This window comes from Nicotiana sylvestris, chromosome 3 (assembly GCF_000393655.2).
Source record: "Nicotiana sylvestris chromosome 3, ASM39365v2, whole genome shotgun sequence".
NCBI classification, from domain to species: domain Eukaryota; kingdom Viridiplantae; phylum Streptophyta; class Magnoliopsida; order Solanales; family Solanaceae; genus Nicotiana; species Nicotiana sylvestris.
Window position 1 is genome coordinate 51,428,348 of NC_091059.1, and position 22,317 is coordinate 51,450,664.

Consider the following 22,317-nt stretch of genomic DNA (forward strand, 5'->3'; position numbering starts at 1 on the left):
ACGAAGGGTGATGTCATGCCAATATTGTGAGAGTTAATGCACGAAGGATGATGTCATTCCATGATTATGAGAGGTAATGCATGAAGGGTGATGCCATGTCATTTTTGTTACTTCATATGGTGAGAACAATAGTAAAATCACGAAGGGTGATGTCGTGCTTGTGTTACTATTTCATTTTTCTTGTTGACACAAATATGATGTTCATTTGCTTCCCCTTTGGTTTACTGTTAGGATTTGATATTCCCCGCAGCATGTCCCCTTCCCATCTATATCTGTTATTCCTTGTTTCTATGTTTTGCTTGTATATGATTTAACTGCACAAGTTTATATGGTTGTCGTGTCCTAGCCTCGTTACTACTTCGCCGAGGTTAGGCTCGACACTTACCAGTACATGGGATCGGTTGTACTGATACTGCATTCTGCACTCTTTTATGCATAGTTCGTTGCCAGACCCGGTGAGTAGCTGAGGTAGCTGCCTTCAGTCCAGGGAGACCAAGGTAGATCTGCTGGTGTCCGCAGAGCCTGAAGTCTCCTTCCCTATTTTGGCTTTCCGTTGGCTCTTTTCGTTTCGAGAACTATTGTACTTTTCTTTATAAATCAGTGTTTGTAAAAATTTGTAGATGTTCGTGAAATTGTGACACCAGATTCGTGGGTAGACATGTACTGGAAAACACTGTATATGGCTAAAATCGTAGAGTCCAAGAGCTTAAACACTCTATGCTCGACCTCGGGGAAGTATTGATCGGTGGCTATTTTGGACAAGCAGGAAATTCCCAATAAGCATGTGGTTAAACTGACCAGGTCTACAAGAATAGTACAAGTTCGTACCGTGACATTAAATAGTTGCACTAGTTGCACATCTTGTAATAAATGCATATGTACTATATTAGGATTCCCCATCCTATATAAAGGGGACCCTTGTCATTTTGTAAAGGGGATGATATTCAATACAAGAACAAGAACATTCTCTGCCCTCTAACTTAAACATTGTACATTGTCTTTCCTTTGATTTATTGCTTACATTTATTGTGCTTCATTGATTGTTCTTCATTTATTATTCATTATTGATCATAAAGAGCCATCATCAAAGCTTTTAAGACTGTTAGTCCTTTATCGACCGTCCATAGCCTAAGGCTTTAGCTCGACCTCGAGGCCTAGCATAAGCTAGCCCGAGATCCCGACTCTTGGCCATTCGGTTTGCTCATCATACTGTATTTAAGCTCTTATCTCATTTTCTTAACTCACACTTATCATCTACTGCCTAACAACTATAATTAAGATAAATCACATATTTTTAGAACCACACAATCAAATCTAATTGTAATTACCATTTTCAAGGTAAACAGGTTGGCGCCCATCGCAGGACTAAAAATAATAGTGATTGTTTTTGTGCTGGTTTACTGAAAAATGCAAGTTATTCTTCACACTTTTTCTTGTCTAAGAATCTTTGATTTCAGGCAAAAATGTCTAACTTAGTGAAAGCACATGAAAAAAGTGTCCTAAGGACCATGGAGAGAATGGTGTAGTTGTTCCAGGCATCGGTGTACCACCGCGAAATCCTAAAGATGCACCAGTACCAATCCCCGTGAATGTGGTCTCTTGCAATGCCCAACATGTCTATATAAGCTCCCACACTAACAGGAGTATACGCCAAGAAAACCAATAAGAAACTCAGAAAACCCCAGCTCAGAAGGAACAAGAGTTTAGCCTTCACGTTATTTTTGAGATGTTACAAGCACAACAGCTGACAATTGGTCAACTGCAAAGCCACCAAAATACCCTAAGCACAGCAGCACCGGAAACGGTTCCTCAAGCTGAACAAGTACCGGAAAGATCAAGCAACAACAGGCCAGCAGCCGAACCCGCTATTACAAAGATGCTCAAGGACCTCACAAAGAGGATTTAATCGAGCGAAAAAAAGATAGATGCTAATGATAAAAAGGTAGAGACATACAATTCAAGGGTCAATTAGATCCGGGGCGCACCCCCGATCCTGAAGAGTGTTGATTCAAAGAAATTTGTACAAAAGCCATTCCCATAAAGCGCGGCTCCGAAGCCCATCCCAAAGAAATTAAGAATGCCCGATCTCTCAAAAGTACAACGGAACTTCGGATCCCAATAAGCATGTCACTGCTTACACTTGTGTCGTAAAGGGAAATGACCTGAAGGACGACGAAATTGAATATGTCTTGTTGAAGAAATTCGGGGAAACACTTTCAAAAGGGCGCATGATGTGGTATCACAACCTATCTCCAAATTCGATAGACTCATTCGCCATGCTTGCAGATTATTTTATAAAGGCATATGCCGGTGCTATCAAGGTTGCTACAAGGAAGTCTGGCGTCTTCAAAATCAAACAGAGAGAAAACAAGATGTTGCGGGAGTTTGTATATCGCTTTCAAATGGAGCGATTGGAGTTACTACCAGTCTACGATTACTGGGCAGTGCATGCCTTCACCCAAGGTTTGAATGAATGAAGCTCGGTAGCTTCGAAACAGCTAAAGTGGAACTTTGTTTAATATCCCGTCATGACTTGGGTGATTGGCCACAACCGGTATCAATCAAAGATTAGGGTTGAGGACAGCCAACTGGAAGCCCCTTCGGGATTAGTATATCCTAGCAGGCTCCTGGCAAAGGAGCCAAAACCAAACAAGGAAAGGTACCAACCATACACTGAAGATTGAAGAAACGCCCCAAGGCGTAACATACCCCGAAATGACCAAAGGGTAGATCGAGGTCAGAATCCTCGGGGACTCGTGAGCAGATCCGGATTCGATAGATACACAGGGCCGATGGAGGCACCCCGGTTATCTGTGTACAACTTCAATGTCGATGTTTCAGAATCGTATCAGCCATAGGTAAAATCAGAGACACCAGGTGGCCAAAACCCGTACTATCAGATCCGCCACAAAGGTAACCTGACGTGCGAATTTCACGGCACACACGGTCATAGGACCAAAGATTGCAGAAAACTCCGAGAAGAAGTAGCCCGATTACTTAACAAAAGGCACCTCCGAGAGTTCCTCAACGACCGAGCAAAAAATCAATTTCGGGAAAGAGAGGCAAACAGAAAAAATGAAACAGAAGAACCATAACATGTCATCCACATGATTGTTTGGGAAGTCGACATCCCACATGAACCCATTGTCAATCAAACAAAAATATCCATCACCAGGGAAAAGCGAACTCGAGGTTACATACCCGAGGGTGCTCTCACATTCAATGACGAGGACATTGAGACCCTGTCCCAGCCTCATAATGATGCATTGGTAATTTCTTTTCTTGTGAATACATTTCAAATTAAACGTGTGCTTGTGGATCCAGGTAGCTTGGCCAATATTAGCAGATTGAGGGTGGTGGAGCAGCTCAGACTACTCGACTAGATCGTTCCCGCTTCTCGAGTTCTCAATGGATTCAATATGGCGAGCGAGATAACGAAAGGTGAAATCACCCTCCTGGTCAACATGGCCGGCACAACCCAAAATGTCAAGTTTCATGTCATCGATAGAGACATGAGATACAATTCCTTGCTCGGAAGGCCATGGATACACTGCATGAGAGCGGTACCATCAACCCTTCATCAAATGCTAAAGTTTCCAACAAAGGACAAAATAAAAACTGTATAGGGGGAGCAGCATGCAGCAAGAGAGATGTCTGCGGTGCACGATGTTGCACCGGCATCAACACCTTCAACATCGAAGGAGCCAAACGATAATCAAACAGCGAAGTAGTAATTACAAGCTACATGCTCAGCTGCATCCGAGTAAACTAGCGAAGGACCATACCGCATCCCCGAAGCAAGCGGTTGAAGCATATCGAGGCTCAAGCGCCATCACAACTAAGGTATAACCGGAACCCTTTTTATTTACACCTTACACTAACCTTTGTGTAGGCGTCCGGTTAAGAAGAATCGAAGCACCTTCCAACTTGAAGACCTTATATTTAAAACATGTGTTGCACTCTTTTCCTTCGATCGTATTTTATCAGCAAGGATTTTAACGAGGCAACATCTATATTCTACCTAAGGAGAACTTAACAAGTATTCAAGGCTTCTCTTCAGTCAACCTCGAATACTGGGGGGCATCCCCCTGGGAGATCATCTCCCCGGAGAAATCAAGACAAGCCAAAAAGGGTCGCAATAGAAAAATGATGTATCGGGCCAAACGGTTGAAAGAACCATTTCTGCATAGAACAATCGAACCCTCAACGGCGAAAACTATGTATACTTGTACCAAGTAATCAAGGAATTTTATTTGATTTCTTACCATCAAAACACTATGAGCTTCAAAGAAGTTTTCTATTTTTACAAGAAACGGCCCCAGGGCCACTCAAAGTCATAAGACCTACGGACCGAAAACCTCGAGCTCATAAGCCCTCAATGAGGCAACATCAAGTTCACAAGGAACGACTCCAGAGCCAAAAGCTTACAATGTCTCGGGGACTATTGCCGATTGTTACCCCATCGATCTATCAAAAACTCGAGGTCGTAAGACCTTCATTAGGCAACCTCGAGCCTGAAAGCCCTCCATATGGCAATGATAGAAAATATAAGACCTCCATGAGGCAACCTCAAACTCATAAGACCTCCATGATGCAACACCAAATCTATAAGACCTCAAGCAAGGCATGAATTATACTTGTTCCAAGTAACCTATTTGTAAGACCTCAAGTAAGGCATGTTCAAATTTATAAGACCTTACAAAAGGCACAATCCCGATCTGAAAGTCAAGGCTATATATTCAAACTTGTAAGACCCCTAAAAAGGCATACCCTCGATATAGATGTTGAGGCTACTTCACTCGGTCACCTCGGGGACGCCCGACTGTCGCCATAAAATCACAGGCCTTCAATTACTTCAAAAATATTTCGAAAAGAACCGGGTTAATTAGGCTACCCTCGGCATAAGAAAAAGAGCTTCGATCATATCAACTCCAAACAATAAAAAGGCTTCAAAACAATTTGTCCATCGAGCGAAACCTCCCGAGGCGCTCGTTTATCATTACATAATGGCTCACAATCGATGTTCTTATTGAACCATCGAAGAGTCGGATGAACACAAAAAAATTCAAAAATTCTTTAACGAGGGAAAAATAAAGTCAATATTAAAGGTCGTACTAACCCAAGACGTAAGATCCTAAGTGTCGGCCTATATCAAAGGTCATACCAACCCACCGTGTAAAAGCCTAAGCGCCAACCTATATTAGATATTGTATTGACCCAACACGTAAAATCATAAGAGCCAGCTTAAAATTCAAAAACCTAAGGGACGATGAGCTCGAGTCGAAACCCGACTCGGAAACTGAGCCTGAAACGGTTAACTAAGCACCTAAGGGCAAATGCGTAAGAGCCTACGGGCTAGCCTAACAAGCCTCAGGGCCGGTTTGTAAACCTAAGGGTTCTACCTTGAAGTCCAATTCATGTGGTTAATCATTAACAAACATCAAAACTGAAGACAAAGAAAAATTCATGAAGGGGGAAAACGGAAAGGCTCCTTTTATATGTGTATGTGAAACAATACAAGGCTTCGTTTACAATGTTTGCTAAGAGCATTATATGCAGAATCAGAAATGAAAGTCCTAGTCAATTATCCTCTAGGGGACTGCAGCCCCATCGGCCCCTTCCTTATTATCTTCAGCATCGGATACAAGGAACTTGGCATCGTATTCATCCGCCTTGGCATGCTCTATATCTTCTGAGAGATCGAAGCCCCTAGCGTGGATCTCTTCGAGGGTTCCCCTCCAGGATTTGCATCGGTCATATTCATTGCCTCTGCTCTCTCGATCAAAAGACCCTCTCAACTCGGCTCGAGCGTCGGCAGCGTCTTTCAAATAGTTGGCCACTTTCTTATCATCCTTAGCTCGAATCTCTTTAGCTTCAGCCCGGGCGTTCGCAAACTCGGCTTTTATCTTCAAAAAGTCAAACTCGATCCTTGCAATCCTGCTCGTCTGGACCGAGCTATTTTCACGAGCATTTCGGAGTTGCACCTCGAGGGAATAAGCCTTGGCCAAAGAATTCTTCTTGGCCGCAACTAGGGCATCTATCTGAGCCTTTAGCTCATTGCACTCGTACTTGGCCTGGACAACTTCGCCCTAAAGGCATTCCAGGTCCTTCGTCTTACTTTGCAACTGAAGTATCAAAATATTAATCTCCGAGGGTAGAAGAAGAAACATGCATCCTCTCGAAACAAAGGTTACCTGTCTCTCAAGGTGGCCTTCATAGTTTAGGCTTTGATTCATCTCGTACCGAAGGTGTATTAACTCCTTTGCCCTTTTATCGCAAAGGAGACCGAGGGATTTCTCCTCGTCTGAGGCATTCTGCAACCTGACTTCACAGCGGAGTAGCTCGGACTTGATCTTGTCAAAGGCAATTGAAAAAGAAGCTCAGTGAGAAAATGAAAATGCGAAATCGAAAAACCAATAAAAGTCAACCAAAACTCACCACAGATCAGAGCCGCTAAGCCTCCTTAAAGGTTGAACGTACGTCTACTGGCCTGGTCTCATCGGCCCCAGTCGAACCGCTCTCGGTAGGGATATAATCATTCGAGATCCCACTTAATTTAGGCGGCCCCTGGCCTCGAATATCCCTTGAAGTACCTTCGAAGGGAGAAGAAAACTGCGGCAAAAAATCTTTATCCCTCAAAGTACCTTCGACGGGAAAAAAAGACACTGGAAAAAAACAAGGAACCATTTTTTCGAGGCTAGAAGCCTCGGGTGCTGCAAACTCAGCTAATACATCTTCGTTGAGCCTCCGGGAAGGGTTTGCCTCGCTATGAGTACCTTCTCCCTTCAAGGATTCCTTCCATTTGTTATTATTCCTCGGCCCCAAAGCCGATGATCCCTCCTCCTCTCTGAAGGGGCACAGTCTCATCTTAGGAAATTCTCCAATGCATACTGTGACAGAGTTAATACACATAAAAGAAAGTACCTTTCAAAGGGAATAAACCACACAGCACATACCATGGTGTTTTGCCTCTCATCTACCCTTCGACAGGTCTCCCCACTTACGCCCATCGTAGGTCGTGCGAGATGCCAACTTCCAAGTCCAATCCACCAGGTCGGGGACCTCGTATGGCATCCACAGGATTGCTGTAAAAAAGAAAGGGAAAACATCATTACGGAGTCCGCCTCCACCATGAACAAAAATTATAAAAACATAAGTGTACCACTTACGTGTGAAATTCCATTTCTTAGGAAATGGCAGGAACTCCACGGGGATATTATCGACAGTCCATACTCGGAAAAATCGACTCATCAACCCTCAGTCCCATCTTCTTTATCGTCGGCAATAAAGGGCCTGGTGGATCGACATCGTAAAGATATCAGGCCTTGGTAATGAAAGGGCCGGTACAATCTGATGAGATTGTTAAGGGTGAACTCAAGCCCGGCTTCCTCCGCAAAGAACCTTATCATCAATACTATCCTCCAAAACGACTGGTGAACCTATGCCAGGGTAGACTGATATCTTCGACAAAAGTCGAGAACAACTCTATTGAGAAGGCCCAACGTAAAGGGATACGTTTATACGTTCAAAAATCCCTCTGCATGAGCCATGGTGTTCTCTTTAGGGGAAGGTACCTGCAGTATCACCTTTACTCCCCATCCACAGTATCTCCTAACTGCCTCGAGGTGTTCTTCTCCTATTGATGAGATGAACCTCAATGCATGCTCCCAATGGCCCTGAACATTGGGAGGTCTCTCTAACATAAAATCCCACCTCGAGGCAAAGTATCTCGAGGTTAGCTCGCCAAACGCCAGCGGCGTACCATCGGCCGAGCGGGAAGTAGAGGCGGGACCCTCCAGTTCTTGGTGAAGGATTTGGGCATAGCAGCCATAGCTATGGTAAAACAAGAGAAGGGAAATGAAAACTTAGGCAAAAGCTTTGAATTAAAATGGCGAAAAAGCCGACGCAAGGAAAGAGAACTCTATAAAAAGGATAGCTGCTTAAAGTGGTGGAATCCTCAAATAAGAGGAAGGCAAACTCATATATAGAGAAAGCGGTGATTGTCCGCCTACTCTAAAGGCTAATTAATTCTAGCTAAGCCATTATCACTTTCGGGGAAGTGTACCAGCGAGACCACCTCGGTCACTTCATGGTCGTGTCATATGAATGGCGCTATCGTACAACGTTCAAGGGGTCAAAGATTCCCATATAAACCTAGCCTCAAGATGGTGCCCGATCTCGAGGATCTCTGTTACTATAACGATGGGCTCTAATTAGCTATCCACATAAACCCAGCCTCAAGATGGTGCCCGCTCTCGAGGTTCTCTACTAATACAAGTGCGGGTCATTCACCCGATTCTTTGGCCCCCGGCTACCTGAGTCTGATTCAGTTCTCACTCGAGGGTTATTAATAATGCCTCAGGGCTATCTTCGCCTTCAGTTCAATTTAAACACCCTTCCGATTACTTTAGCCCAGGGGCCACCCGAGTTCAAGCAAACTCTTACTCGGGGACTATTTGTGAAAGTCTAAGGGCTATCTTTATTTTCAGATGATCAAGCAAAATCTCACTCGAGAACTAGCAACAAGTCCTAAAAGGTTTAAGCTCTATTTAAAATAAAATCGGGACCCTGCTCTCGCTCAACTCGAATTCAAAAGTCTCGGTGACCTAAGTTTGTAATAGATCAATCCATACATAGTCCGAGGGATGACAAAGAATCTCAAGAAATATCGTATTAACCAACCAAGAACCAAAGGGATTACGATGTCCGGGTCCAGTGTTCGGACCAATCAAAGTAAAATAGAAGTTCAGCACAAGCCAAAGGAAAATCGAAGAAAATTTTATATTGATAAAAGACGATTACAAAATCCCACGAGGTGTCTTTACACAAAAACAAAGAAGCAGACAACAACAGTCTAAAAGCCTAATCTACTTTTGGAGGTACATCCTGCGGAGCGATATCTGCAAGAATTGTTTCCTTGGGGACCCCATTTAGATCTTCAGAATGACGTCTTTGAGAATCTCCTTCGGAGTATCAATAGATGAGGAAGAGGCTATAGTCTATTAAAGAGCAAAAGCTTTTAATAGGTAGGGAAAATTTTGGCGAGAATGGGTCTCGCCAAAACTTCTATTGGGAAGGCACTTCTTGAGATATTGCACCGGTGTGGGATGCAAAAGTTAGTAGATGACGCCACCTCACTCCATGGAAATCAAAAGGACTGAAGTGTCACACCAGGTTGAAGTTAAGAGAAATGAGAATTAGTTCACAATCCACATATCCTCTGATACGGGAATAATTTGAAGCCCCTCTCTCATTATTTCGGACAACAACAACAAACCAGTACGATCCCCACTCAGTGGAGAAAAGCTCTGAAAAAGAGCCATGGCATAACTAGCAAAACACGCTGCCATGTGACCTTACGGTCATGGGCTTGAACCATGGAAATTAGAGTTTGGATGAGGATGAAGAGAAGAAAAGGGTTAAAGGGTATTGAAGAATGACTAGATGGAATTATGGTTCAAGTAACCTTCCATTTATAGAAAGGCAGTAATGTAACCGACTGCGCAATCAATGCCTTTGGGAAACATATCAACCGGCACAATCAACGCCTTTGGGAAATGTATTGACAGGCGCAATCAATTATTTTTGCGAAATGGATAGGCGGCGATATCATCGCTTTTGAAAAAAAAAACAGTAGTGTATTGAATGCTTCTGGGAAGATGAACCGATGGGATGTTTCAGTCATCACGAAAGCTTACGTCATAAGCATGACTTCATCGTGAGAAGCTCGAGGAGATCGATGTCAAAGTCATTTTATATCATTCTATTCTAAGAAATGCGGGGACTATCTGTATACGACTAAAATTGGAAAGTCCGATTTTATGATCATTATAACACCCCAAAGCCCTTCTTAAGAAAGCCCGAGGCACAGTTCGAGGCTCGACCCCGAGGGTTCCCTATGCTCGACCTCGAGGCAGTGCAGATCGGTTGCTATTTTGGAAAAGCGGTAAATTCCCAATAGGCATGTGGCTAAAGCTGACCGGGTCTACAAAAATAGTACAAGTCAGTACTGTGACATTAAATAGTTATACCAGCTGCACATCTTGTAATAAATGCATATGTACTATATTGAGATTCCTCCTGCTATATAAAGGGAACCCTTGTCATTTTGTAGAGGGGATGATATTCAATACAAGAACAAGAACATTCTTTGCTCTCTAACTTAAATATTGTACATTGTTTTTCCTTTGATTTATTGCTTACATTTATTGTGCTTCACTGATTGTTCTTCAATTATTATTCATCATTGATAAAGAGCCATCATCAAATCTGTTAAGACTATTAGTCCTTCATCATTCATCCACAGCCTAAGGCTTTAGCTCGACCTCGAGGCCCAGCATAAGCTAGCCCGAGATCCCGACGCTCGGCCATTCGGTTTGCTCATCATACTGTCTTTAAGCTCTTATCTCATTTTCTTAACTCACACTTAGCATATATTACCTAACAACTAGTATTAAGATAAATCACATATTTTTAGAACCACACAATCAAATCTAATTGTAATTATGATTTTCAAGGTAAACAAACACTTTCGCACTTTTCATCTGCTTAGCTTTAGTTAATGTTTATATCTATTTGGGTTGATTGCTAATATGTTGAAATCATGGTAGTTGGCTTTCCTAGCTTTCATGAGTAGGTTCCATCATGACACACGAGGGTGGGAAATTCAGTTCGTGATATTTTTACACATATCCCTTTACTTTAGGTGCATTCTCTTTGAGTAGAGAGCTTGACTCCGTTATTGTGGAGTTCTGCCTCTGCTACTAGGTGTGTTTGGCACAAGTAAGTCCTTCCGTGTGAAGAACAATTTCTTGTCTCCAACGCTTGTGCCATGAGACGAGAGAAGAGTTTTCTTTAGCTCATGTGATGAATCTCTTTTCCCCCAAAATATTTTCCGGGGGAATGATAAATTTCAGCAAATATGGCCACCATGCCCTGTTATCTAGCATGGATGATGACAATGATTGTGGGTGGATGGAATGGTTTATTACAGTTGCCACCAATGACATCATTCCGGCAACGACTTCATCCTTTCCAGAAGCGTGGAACCGCACTCATAAGCTTCTTGTTTAATATTTTATATTTCTTTTATTAGGGATTCTTCCATATCTACATTGATCCCCATCCTTTGCATGTTTCAACAACTCGATGTGTTCCACCTATGGTTGAAGGCTTGGACTAGTGGGTCCAAAAAATCTTGGATGCCAGTACGCCAACACCCACACGTTGAAAGAACTAGCCCTCAAATACGGGTGTAAGGCCAAAAATCATGGTAACACATACTCACCTTGTTTCCATTTTTTACGTGAAGAAATTGATTGATCCCTTCTAACTTTTCTCTGAAATCAGGTCTACCCGCAGCCTTAGTTAATATCCTCGAGGAGGATGTTTTGGCTGACCCTACTGATGCGTCGAGGCTACTTCAGGAGGCGCTCACTCGAACAGGTGTCTCCGAGCCTTCTTAGGTACAAGTGTTTCATTACGGAGTCCTCAGCTGGAGAACAAGCAACCAAAAAGAAGTCGTTCCTCTACGTCCAGGGGAAAGAATAAGAGGGTGAAGACTATTATCCCGTGAGTCGTCTCCGAAAGTTATGATGACTAGACCTCCTCCCGAGCTGGTCATAGACATCGTGATGACCGACGATGATGAAAAAGCTAGTGATGAGGAGCTTCTCTACATAGAAGGCGATGAGCCTCATCAACTCAGCACAATGCTCAATCTGTTGAGTTAATTACACCAATCAAGGACCATGTCTCGGTACTTTGGGGTGAATTTGATATGGTATTAAATTCCAACTCCCGTTTTCGGGCCCTAGTTATTGTGCCCGGTGTGGGGCTGAATATCGAGTCCATGCCGTCTTCGGTTGGTGAGCAGCCAACAACCAGCATTGTATTTGTCGCAGCTACTTCTAATCCTTCATCACCATCAACTTCATGTCCTTCTTCCCCAACTCTTCCATTTGCAACTACTACATCATCTCCAGCGGCTGCACGTGACCAAGAAGAAGATTATTCTCTTCCCTTATCCCCAGTTCATGGGATTTTAGGGCAAAATTATGCTGCCCCCTCTGAAGATCCTCAAGCGAGGAGGAATGTTACTCTTTCAGTCTCCACCAGATGCAACTTGTTATACCGACCGGTGGAACTTTCTAATTATCTAAAGCCTTTGGCTTCTGAGAAAGATTGGGAAAAGATTCAAGCTCTCTCGAAAGAGTGCTTGTTGAACAACGCCGCAACGGTACATTTATTACTTCCTTTGTTATTTCTTCTATTTTTGCCTACACATATCCTATGTTTTTCCCTTCTTTATTTGTAATCCAACTTTCTTGCTTCCAAGGGCCTTCAGTGGTTTATTCGTGCGAAGGAAGAAATTACCTTATTATGGGATCAACTTTTGGTAGAGCGGGAGCAAAGTGCCGCTAGCCTCTCAGAACTGGAAGCCAGAGCCAATGAAGCCATTGTACTAGAGGCTCGTTTGAAGCAAAGCGACCAAGAGGTGAAAACACTTAGCCAAGAGATCGCCCCACTGAGGGTTCAATTTAAAAAGGCTAAATCCAAATGGGTTGAAGTTCATAATGTCGTTCTTGCTACATCCGATTGTGACGCTACATGTGCTAAAAGACTGACCAATTTAGAGGCAACATTGAATTCCAAGACTGAAGAGCTTGCTGTTGCGTGGTGAAATATGCCCGATTGGAGGAGAAGTATAAGAAGACCCTTGAGCACAATAAAATTTTTAGATCTACTATTCGCGATCTTGATGTTAGCCTCAAGTCCATTAGATTCGCCCGGGAAAACCTTTCTGCTAAGGTCAAGGCATTTTTATTTTGGGAATATGTTCTTCTGAAATCAACCCTTTAACGTGAGGATTTTCATAAAAGAGGACCCTCTTATGTTTACGGTGCTCTTGAAGAGGACGACTCCTATTCATTACGGCACTAGCATTTGAAGTACTTTTTTAACTTTCAAATGACAAGAAACAAGAAACAAGATAGAAATAAAAGGATTTCATTTTATTCCATCCATTTTCAAAAAGTACATAAGCATTTGTTATGCTAAAAAAGAAATTGCCATTACTTGTGTCTCACTTGTACAACTAGTTTCTACAGGGCTAGCCGCGTAGTCCCCGGTCTCAATGACATAACTATATTTTTTTATTTCTATTTACTGATCGACGTGGCAGTCCTTGTTGTTTTATCCTTATATCATTCCCCCACCCCCCCCCACCCCAGTGTTCTAATGCGAATAATGCGAATTGGAATACTAGAAGTCTTGTACATTCGAGGATCTCATTAATGAGTTGCTAGATAATCCTTAACTCGGTAACACATTTTGCTACCACTCATGAACCTATTCTATCGAGCGAAGGACTATCTAACAACCCTCTAGTGGTTTGCACTTATGAACGATCAGGTTACCTTTATCCGATAGCAAACTTAACTTTCCTGTGGGAATTTTGCTATAGGTTTAAAGATTATCTAACCGTCCCGGTGTGTCTTTTTGCTTGTGTGCCTTGTTATTAAAGGTCTTATTGCTGTTGTTGAAGCTTTGTTCGTAGTACGATTTCTGTTGCTGCCTCGTTAAAAACCTTGCCAGAAAATCCAATTGGGACAAAAAGTGGGCGAAGGGAAAAAAAGTGTAGCTCATACTTTCAGTTCAGGTGATGTTCATCAACAACAATATCTTTTAAAGCCTGCCACGTTCCAATTGCTTGGCAACTTTTCTCCATCTCAATTCTCCAATTCGTACGAACCTTTTCCGGTGATAGCTGAAATCCGGTAGGGGCCTTCCCATGTTGGACCTAGCATCCATGCATTCTCCCGGGTGTTTTAAGTTACTTTCCTTGGGATCGAGTCTCCTACCTTGAAATAACAGAGGTTGGCTCTTCGGTTATAATATTATTCCATTCTCTGCTTTTTGGCTGCCATTCTTACGTGCGCCAAGTCCATGCACTCATTGAGTATCTCCAAGTTGGGTAACATTTCTTCATTCTTTGATTCTTCATCTACTTGCAAATATCTCAAGGTGGGTTCCCTACTTTCACCGGGATTATGGCTTCTTCCCCGTACACAAGGGAAAAAGGAGTTTCTCCTGCGCTTGATTTGGCTGTTATTTTGTATGCCCATAAACCTTCGGGTAACTCCTCGGGCCACTTACCTTTAGTCGTTTCTAACCTTTTCTTGAGAATTTGTATAATCACTTTGTTTCTTGACTTCGCTTGAGCATTTGTGCTTGGATGGTAGGTTGAAGATGTGATCCTCTTTATTTTCAAATTTTCGAGGAACTTTCTGATTTTTGCGTCAATACATTGTGGCTCATTATCGAATGCTATCTCTTGAGGAGCTTGTCGATACTGAAAGCTTCGTATGTTTGGACTGGTGGTTGGATAATTCGCAATTGTCTTGAGAGTTACTCAATTTTGTTTTGAAAACTTGGCGCCTGGTGAGAGCCTTGGTAGTGCTTCTCTATGGTTTCATCCCATGACATGTGGATGTGGTGAGACTACTCTATTCAGGAAGCAGACTACTTCATTAGTTGTTTTACAATTAGCTTTGAGATTTTTATATACTCTTAAGTTAAGCTTGCTTATTGTTATCCCCCTAGTTTTATTTCTTTTCATGTTGGAAAGCATTGGAGTTTGATTTTGTTTTTATTAACAATAATATTAGTCATTAGGTACGCTGCCTAGTAGTATATTGGCTAAAACAATTGTAGGAAAAGATAACTTTGCTTGTCAATCTAAAGGGCATACATCACCAGGCACAGTAAATTTAGGTGCAAAAATTGAAATAGACTGTATATGCTTCATGTTATACAAAGACATGCGAAATCTAGTATGACCCAATCTATCTTTTATTACATTTCGATGAGAACATGAAATAGTACTATCACTCTTACTAGGATTACAACTTGAACTGAAAATAAAGGAAGTACCCTAATTACACCTGGTATTGGGCTTTAATGCTATTTTCTTTAATGGTATTTACTTATGGTGAGACATGGGAAGGTAAACTATGACCTTCTAACAATGTTTTACACCTCATGTTTTCGTACCTAAAAGTACGTCATAAGTCAATTGATATAAGCTCATAAATGAGATCGTATTTGAAACTACATAAAGTACTAATCATATTATCTTGGAGTCTACAAATTTTTAATATCATGGATAACAAATACCAAAAGGGTTGGAAGACTTAGAAGCTAAACAAATTAAAAAAATTAAGTTTCGTCGAAAGTCGACAAGTTGGGAATATTATAATATGTATTTTTATGGTGAGACTAGGGTACTTAACATTATAAGGAATTTATATTATGAGTTATTTTAGTCTTATGATAGTCGTGTGTTACGGCTTGAAGTCATGCGATTTGTGGAACAAAAGTTGGCAAAGATCATCACAAGTTATATTCATAAATGTGCTGAAAATTAGGTAAAATGTAGCTGAGCTTTTTCTCCCAATATACTTGAAACTACGGGATGATCTACCCATAAAATTTAATATCTACAAGTCTAGCTTCTAACTCATTAAACCCTTCATCGATACGACATCGAAGTAGAGATATATTCGCATTTTTTTGAGACCGCGCAAGCAACTCCCAGTGGGACCCACTTAGGGGGTAGACGACCCTAACATTTTTAAGAGGCTGGACGGCTTCTTTTTGGTCATTTTCGACAAAGGATAGTTTTCAAACTCTCTCAACAACTCTCTAACAGTTCTCCAAGGTTCCAAGTCAAATCCAAGGTGGTTTTACCTAAACCTAACCTCAAATATTAGCCTAAGTGAATAAGAGAGTCTATATGGTGTTGTGATATCATTAAGGGTGCTTCTAAGATAAGCAAAGCTTTGGTTCGCATTTGTTATAATTATTTAAGATATGTATCACACCTTATTGCTTGTGCTTAAGCTTATCTATGTGTTGGTTAAGTTATTTGGATGAAGAATTACAAGACATCATTTGAAATGGCATAAGAAGTTGTTGTCTCTTATTGGACTATTTTTGAGTTGTATACATGAATTCATATGGCTGCAAATCATGGGGAATATCTTGGTTATAATGTTGTTATTATAGTTATTCTTGTCAATATGCTGAGTATGTTGATGACTTTGTAATTTGGATAAGAAACAACGACACAATACCTAGAAGTTGTTCACGTCGTTGTTATATCTTATGGGGTTGTTTGATATTACTTTTATGATGAATATAATGTTGAAATGTCATGTCAATATATATGTATATATGATGGACCTGTTGATGGTGTTGTAAGTACAGAGAAGATGGGAAAAAGAGTTGGGTTTGGTTCCAATCAAGCTTATCGCTCGTCAAGTTAAATAGTAGTTTCATTTGTGATGTTTGTGCACTAGTTGTTGGATAGATTGATTGATGTTGTTCTGTTGTTGGGTGTGTTTCAGAGCTGAAGGTATATAGTTGAAAGTTTTATGTTCTCTTGTTGGTTTTATGGACTTGGAGAAAGCAAGGAAAACATGGAAGATACTGTCCGTTTTAATATAAAATAAGCTTGTCATTCTTTGTATGATAGTTGCATACTACAAGTAAAACGACCTTTAAGGAAGGGATATATGGTCCCTAAAGTTCCGAATATGGTCCTAATAAACCAATTGCGACGGGAAAAAGCCGGTCGCAGCCGGTCGCAATAGCTTCCCCTGCCAAAGGCCAATAACCACGGGTCCAAAACCCTAGTCATTAAATGCTTTTAGAGACGGATAAAAAATCTATTCGTTAAATACTTTTAGAGACTACATATCTCATCCTAGAAGACAATTAATATTTTACTAAAATTATATATTTTGTTGTCGTAAAACAGTTTTAGCTACCACCTTTCTTCTCCCTATTAGACGATAAATATATTATGAAAAATATATATTTTTCGGTCGTTAACCCATTTTAGCGACCAGTCTTTAACTGGTCGTAACTTATCTTTTAAAGACGAGAAGCACTGGTGCCTATTTAAAATAATTGTAGTAACTTTAACGACCGTATTTCTAATATCGATCTTATTGACCACAAGCATTCCTAAAGCTCGATGTAAGAAAAAAAATATTTTTACAATAAACATCAAATTGCTATTGAAAAATCTAGATATAAAAAGGTAATAAAGTTATTAATTACAATTTTAATATCCCATTATGTTACTTTCAATATTTGCTCGACACCTTAACAAAAAATACTTAGCAAACATCCCGAGCTAGACTATGTTATCAAGTTTTACATAACATTCTTAGCAAAATAATAATGAGCTTGTGTATCTTCCAAACTTGCATCTTGACTTGTAGCTTCAATCTTCAAAACCAGTAAGTACAAAATTTTGAAAAGACGATAAATAACTATTGATAAAATAATATATGTTAATTTACAATAGTAATGGTTAAACCGCTTACCCCAAAAGCATTCTAAATTCATCAGGTGTCATCCAGCAATATCAATAAGGCTACAGGAATATGGAAAATTAATTAGAAAAATTTTGGAACGATAAATCAAACTTTGGTCAGATGGACCACTATCTATACATAGTCCTTTTTTTCTCTCTTGTCATTCACAAATTATCAAATAAATCTGTCAGATTCAGAGCCAAAGTCACCACTCCACTCAAGGAACAAGCCTTAGAATGTATACTTGAAACACAAGCTTTGGGAGTAAATTTATACTTGTCAAGAACTAAGAGAGTCGAACTCCATTCACATAAATCATGTGATAATAGGTTGACTAATTAAATCTAAGAACAATTACAAATATAACGAGAAAGATCAGAACACTACTGATGAGATGGTGATAATGATCTATTATGGACAAAGCAAGGATCGACAGGAAAGTTTGGTCGGAAAAAATGGTAATAATGATCTATTATTACCTACTGTTGAGATGAACAAGGTGGAAAAGTTACAAGGAGATGCCAGGGATCTATTATGCAACTACTGTTGGTGCTTTGAATGCTAATACTGGTCGAGTTTTTACTTCAAACAAGATTGTGCAGCCTATGGATGGTGTTTCACAGGTTGTGAATGTGGAATAGGTGAGGTGCGTGTAAACTAAGTCGACCACCGTATTCTATCAACCAAAAAGAAATGGAGAAAAGCAAAGGCAGTCAGCATCTTTCAACTTACAGAATATTCAAAAATCCTAATTAAAAAAAGTAAACAACAAAACAGAAACTTCAAGATCTCAAGTTTAAAAAGAATATTCAGAATTCTATGACCAATGTCCTATCTATGTGCCAAAATTCTCTTCTTATAGATGTCAGATATGCTATACCAGAGCACTCGAAGCAAAAGGAGTCTAAAGAACAAAAGGAAAAAGATTAAACCGAGTCACTTGATCCTTCAACAGAGATTGAGTCCAAGCTATTTTGTGGCCTTTGTATTTGCTAAATGATGACCCTAAACAATGTCCTCAAATTCTAGCTAACTGTAAAACAAACAATTTTACTTTGAAACTCGGAAGAAACTAAGAAAATCATGTTCTAAAGGAAGATATTACATGTAAAGGGGAATCACATCAACTAGGAATCACTAGAAGAGGTTCCCATTGAACAAGAACAAAGGCAGTGAATGTAGAGGCTAAACATCCTCAAAGTGCAACTGGAATGGAGCAGGCTTTTCCTGGGATCGTGAAACATAATGGAGCTTTGAATGCACCTGTGGATCGTGCTGCTTCTAGGTTTGGTGCTACTGATTATGCTACTGAAGGTGCAAATATTGAAGGTGCTACCGGATTTCATGACAAGGGAGATGATCGTGAAGTATTACAAATTTCCAGGAGTAATTGTGATGCTACTAGGAATGCTGGTGGACTAAAGAATGTGGCTAAGGTTTGGTCTGTTGTATCACCTAGCAAAAGGGCTGCTACATATCATAAAAAGCAGGAATTTGCAGCAGCAAACATTAGGTATACTAATTCTTTTGATGTCTTGGTCATTGAACAGGAAGATGGCAAGAATGATGCTGGTAAGAAGTTGGAACTGGTGTGTGGTGATACAGTTTGAAAATCTTGAAAAAAAACAGCTCTCCAAGTAATGTAAAACAATAGCAAAATTCCAAAAATGCAACTGCTCGACAACATATCGCAAAGGACTTATGTCTTTCTGATGATAACAATGAAGGGGAATAACGCCTATTACAGCTGCTCCAACACTGGATATTTCAGTAGTACTTAGTGCTGGTGTCAATAAAAATGCTCTTTTACTATTCGATTAAAAATGTTCTAGGCTTTACTTCAAATGGCACAGTATTTATGCTAAGGCATATCGACTTCTATCTAGCAAGGGTTCCAGCAATCAATAACCAAGCCATTTGAATAGTGCAATTAGTACTATTTTGCTAGGATAAGGTAATCCTCAGTGACAACAGAGATAGCAATAAGATAGAAATGACTATATAAATCAACAAAAAATTTAAAAAGTAGGGTATATTCTTACTAACTTGGTCAGCAGACAAAAGTGGTGGTCATTCAGTTGAAACGTGCGATGTCGAAGGCGAGACATGTGATTGTTTAGCAGCGAAGTATTCCTTTATTTTCCTTATTTCTTTTATCGCATCTTCTAAGGTAGACAAGATATTAAGCAAGGATTTGTTTTCCTCATTCAAAGATTTGTTTTCCTCTCGATATCATTCGTAGTTTAATGATAGAATTATTATCATTGTTGTAGATTAAAGTGCGACGAAATGGTTTCAATGTGGTCATTGGAAAGACTATGATATGGTATGCTAAGATTATTCCTTCTTTCCTTTTGGCATGATTCATATGATACAAACAAAATGAGAAAACGCACAACTTTTACAAATTCATATTGTGTGTCGTGGGTCTCAGAAAATACGTTAGTTGATAAAGTTTATTTCGTTATATTAACCAGAGGTATATTGATCTTATGACATTCTGAGAGATCCTATTAACTTACTTCATCATGTATTGTATTCATTTATACATGTACATTGACCCATGACTAGATAGAATTATATACGCGTATATTATATGTATATGGGGTATGGGGAAAGGTTATGGTGTTATATACGCACCATCACCTGATCACCTGGCATATGTTGATGATTTTTCCCACTGAGGCCGAGATGATATGATGGGATGCCTTCAGAGGCTTGATGATGTTATGTACACATATACCTATGCATGATATGACATTTATACGCATATAAATGTTTCATGATTCACTGAGCTATTCAAACTTACAAGTTGAGTCCTTTACTCTATGTTTCTTTTATGTCTTTTATATACAGTTTTCATGCCTTATATACTTGGTAATTTATTCGTACTGACGTTCGTTTTTCCTAGGGATGTTGTGTTTCATACTCACATGTCCCGATAGACAGTTTGACAGTACTCCTAGTAGGCTATCAGCTTAGTGAAAGGTGATGGTGCACTCCACTTGCTCCGAAGTTGCCTATTTGGTCAATATGCTTTGAACATATATTGATTGGTATGGTAGGGCCCTATATCAAAGGTTCCAAGTCGAGTCAAGGTGGTTTTACCTAAACCTAACCTCAAATGTTAGCCTAAGTGAAAAAGAGAGTCTGTAAGGTATTGTGATGTCATTAAGGGTGCTTGTAAGCTAAGGAAAGCTTTGGTTTGAGTTTTTTCTAATTATTTTAGGTATGTATAATATCCTATTTCTTGTGCTTAATCTTATCTATATGTTGGTTAAGTTATTTGGATGAAGAATTACAAGATAGCATTTGAAATGACATAAGAAGTTGTTGTCTCTTATTGGATAATTTTGGAGTTGTATACATGAATTCATATCAATAGAAATCATGGGGAATAGCTTAGTTATAATGTTGTTATTATGTTTATGCTTGTCAATATGTTGAGTATATTGATGATATTGTAATTAGGAGAAGAGCGACCACACAATACCTAGAAGTTGTTCATGTCGTTATTATATCTTGTGTGGCTTTGATGTTACTTTTATGATGGATATATGTAATGACCCGACCGGTCGTTTTGAGATTTTGCACTTTGCTCTCCAGTTTTTGGGAATGACATGCCCCGCATGATGTATTATGACTTATGTAAATTGTTGGTTTGGTTTTCAGGGTAAACAGAATGAATTTAGAAGAACAATTCTCAGTTTGAAGCTTGAAATTTGAAAGGTTTGACCAAGATTTGACTTGTTGGTATATGATCTCGGATCAGAATTTTTATGATTTGGTTAGCTCTGTTAGGTGATTTGGGACTTAGGAGCGTGATCGGAATACATTTTTGAGGTCCATGGAAAGTTTAGGCTTGAATTGACGAAATTGAGATTTTGGCGTTTTCCGGTTAATAGGTGAGATTTTGATATAGGGATCAGAATGGAATTCTGGAAGTTGCAGTAGTTCCGTTGTGGCATTTGGGATGCGTGTGCAAAATTTCAGATCACTCGGACGTGATTTGGTATACTTTTTGATCGAAAGCGTAATTCGGAAGATTTTGGAAGCTTAGGCTTGAATCCGATGTGTTTCGGGTGATTCAATGTTGTTTGAGGTGTTTTGAAGATTGGTACAAGTTCGAATGGTGGTATGTGACTTGTTTGTGCTTTTGGTTGAGGTCCCGGGGGCCTCGGGGTGATTTCGGATGTGTGACGGAAGAATTTAAAATGAATTTTTGCAGCTGAAGAATTTGGTTTTTTTCATAGCCACACTTGCAGTTGGGAGGCCGCAGGTGTGATGATCGTAGAAGCGGAAGGCAGTCGCAGATGCGGCCAAGAAGAAGTTCTTCAAGAACCGCCGAAGCGGTAAAGTGGGCGCACCTATGGTGGCGCAAGTGCGAGTTTTTAACCGCAGATGCGGTAATTGGCAACTTAATGAAAACTGCAGATGCGGTGGTTTTGGTCGCAGAAGCGGGAAATGGACCGCATGTGAAAAAATGCCTGGGTCAGAAAGTATAAAAAGGTTCCCATCGTGATTTTGAGTGGGTTTTCACCATATTTCATTCGGAAGAAAGCTTTGGAGAGCTAATTGAAGAAGGGAATTCAAGAGCGTTTCATGGAAGTAAGATTTTTGGACCCTTAACTTGTTTCTATGATTAATTTTAACATTTGTAAGCTTGAAATCCATGGAAAATCAATAGCAAAAATGGGTAATTAGGGCTTAAGATTAAGAGACCTTTGAGTGGGGATTTAAGGGCCCATTTGAAGTCCAATTTTGATGTTCTTGATATGTATAGACTCGTGGGATGATGAGGATTCTATTGATGTTAATTTTGTCTGATTCTAAGACGTGGGCCCGGGGGCCGGGTTAGAGCAATTTCAGGATTTTTGATGTAAATTGGATATTTTCGAGTGGGCTTTGTTCCCTTAGCATATTTTAATGG